General features: G+C 43.6%; 1 long non-coding RNA gene across 1 annotated transcript; it reads right to left on the minus strand.

Moving 5' to 3' along the window:
- Nucleotides 1-3,650: 3,650 nt before the first annotated feature.
- On the minus strand, nucleotides 3,651-5,374 carry LOC113033114 (uncharacterized). The gene is made up of 3 exons (XR_003274001.2): nucleotides 4,155-5,374; nucleotides 3,929-4,077; nucleotides 3,651-3,847 (listed from the first exon to the last, which is right to left on the minus strand). It is a non-coding gene; the product is annotated as an uncharacterized LOC113033114 (long non-coding RNA).
- Between the last annotated feature and the right edge of the window lie 803 nt (nucleotides 5,375-6,177).

Here is a 6,177-nt window from a genome sequence, read left to right on the forward strand (position 1 = left end):
TCAGTTTTATTTATACAGCCCCAAATCACAACAACAGTCACCTCAAGGTGCTTTATATATATTAGACCCTACAACACGTTTTCAACTTCTGGATGTGGTTAGATGTGCAGCAGACCATATCCATCTTCAAGTTGGTGACTTGTCACTGAGCAGTTTTTTTCTTTTTTTTTGTCCTTTTGTGGTGGACCACTGGAGGGCTCCACTCACACCCAGTTCTCAGGAAGTGTTGCTGTGTTTTGGAGGGAAAAGTATTCAGTTGTGTGGTGATGAGGAATAAACGAGGAGTGTTAATCGAGAGCTCTCGTGTCGTCTGTGTTTACCGCCACACTTTTTCTAATTTTTCTAAGGTGTAAATACACTTGCTGCCCTGGAATCATGAGCTTTGGAGAGGGTTGGGATTTTTAAAGGGCAGCAATCACATATGCTGATGGCTCAGGGTTAGGGCAAGATACTTGTCATCAATAATGAGTTAGCCATCACAAGGTATACAAATATTTGACAATGCAGAATATTTTAACTTACAAAATTCCTCCTAAAAATGATTATTATCATTATTTTTCTCAAAAAGCAGAAACTTGAGCTGCTGAAAATAAAAGACATTTGCAACACACTGTAAATGCTTTATAGCCCGTTGGCTGATGGAATCTTGGCTCCGTGAAAAAGCTGGCGATGAAGAGAAGAGAGAAAGTGCGTGACAAGAGAGAAAAGATGGGAGACATACAGGTGCTTCACTTCCTGCAGATACATCAACACAGCTGGGCTGGATAATAATGCGCAGAGTTGAAAGAAGAGAGTGGACAGGACTGGTACCAAAAATACAGAATGATAAAGAGAAATGAAGGAAGGAAACCAGACCCATGAGACACAAACATGTTCACAAACAGATCGACACCTGACAGGCACGACGAGGTATTTGCAGCTTTCAAACAAAGTCTGAGAGAATTGTTACTGTTCTTCTTTGTGTCACTGTCACCTTTGTACGGTTGACCTTTGTGGAGCTGAGGCTGATCACAACCCTTTAGCTCTGACTAGTGCAAAAAAAAAAAAAAGCAATGCATGTTAGAAAATGCCAGACATGCCAGACATCGTGGTTTGGGAACAGCTGTGTGAAGGACCAAAAAGCTCTCCAGAGAGTGATCCGTACAGCAGAACGCTGCTGCAGGATTGCTCTCCCCCCCGCTTCAGGACACCTACACCAGGAGATGCCGGACTAGAGCAGCGCAGATACTGAAGGACCCGTCCCATCCAGGCAACAAACTGTTCCAACTTCTGCAATCTGGTAGAAGGTTCCGCATCTTCCGGGCAAGGACAGAGAGACTCAAGAGGAGCTTCTATCCCCAAGCCATCCGTGCCCTAAACACACACACCCGCCCGCTCACATCATCTATAATTGACTGAGACAGGACTCTCTTCCAGACACTCTAAACCAAGGCACAATGTACATTTCAAATTCCTTTAATTTTAAATATGTTAATATTGTCTATCCTGTAAAATAGTCAGATGTCTATTCATATTAATGTACAGAATTCACCTGCTTGCTGCTACTACTGCACATTCACGCATAATGTTCTTCCTCTACACCCCCCCCCCCCCCCCCCCCCCCCAATTTTTGCACATGTCGAGGAGCGTGTCAGGCTACATTTCACTGTGTGTTATACTTGTATAACTATGCATGTGACAAATAAAGAACCTTGAACCTTGAACAAGCAACTTCGTCTGCTTTTAGATTAAATTCAACAAGACTTATTGTTACTGACCTGTCTGAGACCTGTTTGACTCTTAAGTAACATATCGCAGCGCTTTCACTGTAATAGCATCTGTTAAATGGTCAGTGGTGTGGAGGTGTCACAAGCAGGAGACAGCTTAAACTGTTTTCATTTACGGCGTTTATAGTATCAGGTATCACTACTTGTTTAGGGTAAAAATAATTATGCTGGATAATTTTACCTTAACCCTAAAAACACGTAAAATAACTTACTTTTTAAACTGACCATGGTAATGAGGTAACATATTTTACATGGTCTCAGTTCACTTTAGGTTTTTTCTGATAGCCCACAGTTAAGCTTAAATTCTAACATACTAAGTTGCTAATATATCAGTGTGAACAAGGTAAACATAGTTAGAATAATGTGTCCCAGGAATCCCAGGGGTTATTGTTGGGGGCTTTTTGTCTCCTGCTAGGGTCTCCCATGGCAAATTGGACCTGGGTGAGGAAGTAGACAAAGAGCGAGTTAACTGATCCTCGGCTACTGAGAATAGCAACTGGGACATGGAATGTCACGTCTCTGGTGGGGAAGGAGCCTGAGTTAATGCGTGAGGCTGAGAGATACCGGCTCGATACAGTCGTGCTCACCTCAACGCACGGCTTGGACTCAGAAACCAGTCTCCTTGGAGGGACTGGACTCCGTCTCAGCCTGAAGTTGCCCTTGGTCGAGGTGATGGCCTTGCGTGGGTATCTTAGTATCCCCTCGGCTTGCTGCCTTTATATTGGGGTTTTTCCCAGTGGATCAGAGGGTTTGTTTCCTGCACCTTCAGGTACAGGTCCTGATTGTCCTCTGCGCTTGTGCACTGAACAACAGTTCAGAGTACTGTGTCATCCGCTGAGAGACTTCAACGCTCATGTGGGCAATGGCAGTGAGACGTGGAGGGGTGTGATTGGGAGGAACCCGAGCGGTGTTCTGTTACTGGACTTCTGACCACAGTTTGTCCATGACAAACACCATGTTCGAAAATAAGGGTGTCCATGCGTGCACGTGGCACCAGGACACTCCAGGCCGCAGGTCGATGATTGATTTCGTAATCTTATTATCAGATCTTCAGTCTTATATTCTAGATACTCAGGTGAAGAGTGCTGCTGATATGTCATCTGATCATCACTAGCTGATGAGTTGAATCAGGTGCAGAGGAGGATGCTGGACAGACGTGGGGCACCTAAACGTATAGTGAGGGTGCCCTGGGAAGGCCTGGCAGAGGCCCTGTGCGCAAGATCTCCAACTCCCACCGATTCAATTTAATTCAATTCAATTTTATTTATATAGCGCCAAATCACAACAAAAGTCGCCTCAAGGCGCTTCATCACCACCACCACCAGCAGAGCCTCAACAGCATTCCAATGGAGACTGGGGACATCGAGTCTGAATGGACCATGTTCAGCATCTCCAGTGCTGAAGCTGCTGAGCTGTGACCACAAGGTGGTTGGGGCCTGTGGTGGTGGTAACCCCCAAACCAGATGATGGCTCTACCTGCTGACTTCGACTGAGAACTTCATCAGGCCACCGCCATTGGGATCTCCTTAATCCCACTGGGTCGTCTTCCATAGAGGAAGCAGAGTCTGGGGACGACTCATCTATCTCCAGCAATGAGGTCACTGAACAACTCGCTGGTGGTAGGGCTCCTGGGTCGCTCTGACTTCCTGAAGGCTCTGGATATTGTAGGGCTGTCTTGGTTGACACACCTCTACAATGTTACGTGGAGATCAGGGGCGTTACCTCTGGATGGGAACCACCATCCCGATCTGCCAATCTTTAAGAAGGGGGACCGCAGAGTGTGCTCCAACTTTACAGCCTTACTAAACTATGTTTATGTTTTATATTTTTGTTTAAAAATTGAATATTCTCATTCACCTACTTTATTGTACACCTGATTGTCATGAACCGAAGTTCCACGCACAAGCTGGACCCAGGAGCAGAACACACACACACAGCGGTACGAGAGAACAAAAAATAAACTTTATTATAACTGAGGGTGTCCCGGGAGGGTAGAAGGGAAAAAAACCGCACGGAACCAGAAAAACCGAGGGACCGGGAGGTGAATCGCGCAGGAACGCCGAGAGCGGGACTGTGGGAGGCTGAAACAGAAAAAGGAAAAAAGGATTATTGGGGTGCGGGAAAACGGCAGCATACGAGGGGAAGTAGAGTACGCGTCTTACGATGATAGCGGGGCCGAGGGAACCGGAGGGAGGGGTGAGGGTCCGTGGGGAGAAGCTTCAGAAAGGTCGAGGCGGCTGGGGCTGATTGTGATCCAAATTCCGGACAGGCAGGTGGACAGGCTGGTGGCTCAAACACGCCGAGCTGTGATCTGAGTATACAAGGCAGAGTTAGTGTTAGTTCACACGGATAGGTTTACATAAGGGCTTTCCCGCAGGTGTACGTTACCGCTGAAGGACGACTACGGACTGGCGTGGAGCAGCAGGCTGGGCAGGATTAAATAGTCCACCTGGTGATCGCCCGGGATGGGATGCAGGTGTGGAGTTAGCAGCCACGCCCACGGGAGTGGGCATCCCATCAGCACCTCGGACGCCGGGCCGCGGACCATGACACTGATATCACTTTGCCTCACCATATATGCTTATAGAGCCAGATTGCATCTGAGAGCACCTACTGACACTGTCATTGGACAATTCCACCTTCTCTGGAGCTGTAAAATTAAAATAATGATAATAAAAAAAATTTTTTTAAAAACTGGTATGGAGCCCAGCAGCTGAATCACAGCATCAGCTAAACCACAGTCAACAAGTGAATAATCTACCTGATAATATGTAGAACAGAGCCTCCCCTCCACTAAACCTATTACAAATACACTAGAGACTTCTTTTCAAATGTGTGTAATCACTTTCTTAGTCTACAGGAGTGTATTATAGGGCAAAGAGACAAAGAGAAAGGGAAAATGGCTTATAGACATATAAGAGGTGTTTAGGTGAAGCACAAAGAAAGAGAACTTGAGAGCTTACAGGATTACTGCTCCAGGAACAGAGAGGAAGATCACCAGAACATCATACAAAAGTTAAGACAGAATAACAAAGCTTTAATCTGAAGTCTTTGGCCGAGAGTCTCAATAGACAAAGAAAACAAGTGAAATCCTACACCGAGGCAGAGAATGCTCCCAGTGATGGGAAAACAGCATTTTGCTGAAGGTCTTTTTCCATAGCGTTTTATGTGTGGGTGTGAGACGCATCACATTCCGACATGGTCAGACAAGTGTCTCCTAGGACATTCCCGCAACTGGTAAATAAGAAAAAAAAAGATTTTAAATGGCTGAAGATGAGCTGGAAAAAATAAAATCTCACACACATCTAAAAATTATTAAGAAAGGGAAAAAATAGAACGTCAAAAACGTTTTTTTATGTATTGATTAAAGAAAGTGACAGAACAATAATGGGGAGACTTGGCGGAATGGAACTGGCACCAGAGACTATCATTAGTATGATAAGCTAACGAGTGAAATATGTGTTTGCATGTGTGCGCACATGTGCAGTTGATAGAAAAATGAAGAAATTAAAGAGTGATGCAAAATTATAGCTATTTCTTGATTAGAGATACTCGAGGATTGGCAAAGTAGAAATGAATGTACTTACTCTGGGATGCATAGAAAAAAACCCAAACAACAAATTTAATAGTAATAATTTAAAAATACTGCAAATAGAGACAAAAAGTTCACTTCATATTTTGGTATGCTATATAGTTTGTCAAATGTGGCTAAAATAATATAATATGGAAACTGGGACTGAGAATAAATATGTGCTAACATATAGTATTTTCCTGTTAGTTTTTTTTTAACATATGTTACAATACCTAAGGTTAAAAAAATTATAGAAGAAATGGGGAAACATTACAGCTTAACATTTTACATTTTACCCGTTTACTGTAGCTGATATCCATCCACTCGTGTTAACTAATTAAGGTAGGTTGAATCATTCAAGGCCATTTTATGTAGCATTTTTTCACTGTGTTCTCTTGATACTGGAAGTCCCTGTACTTTTCTCTCTGAGCAGAGCTACACATATGTAGACCTACAGTTGTATGTCTGCGTGTGCACAGCTAAATGTTAACATTACCTGGCAACAACACACGCTTCAAGGACAACATTAAATTTCTGAGAATAACTTTATTGCCCAAATTATGTACTGGCTGTCACCATCTTGGATTTCTAGCAATAGAAATAAGCTTGATTAGATGAGACAACAGAGTGCATCGGCTAACCAAACTTGCTAGCATTAGCACTCAATACCCGCTAATTCACGCTGCAATGCATGCAATAAAAGAAGCAAATAAATTATAGAATTTTACTCACTGAAACATGTTAGTACAGTTAATTGCACAGAATGCCATAAACATAATAAGAATGCACTAAAACTAAGAGAAAACCAAGGAGGCCTAGCTTAGTAACTAGATTTGGCTT

This window comes from Astatotilapia calliptera, chromosome 2, assembly GCF_964374335.1.
Source record: "Astatotilapia calliptera chromosome 2, fAstCal68.1, whole genome shotgun sequence".
In the NCBI taxonomy this organism is placed as follows: Eukaryota; Metazoa; Chordata; class Actinopteri; order Cichliformes; family Cichlidae; genus Astatotilapia; species Astatotilapia calliptera.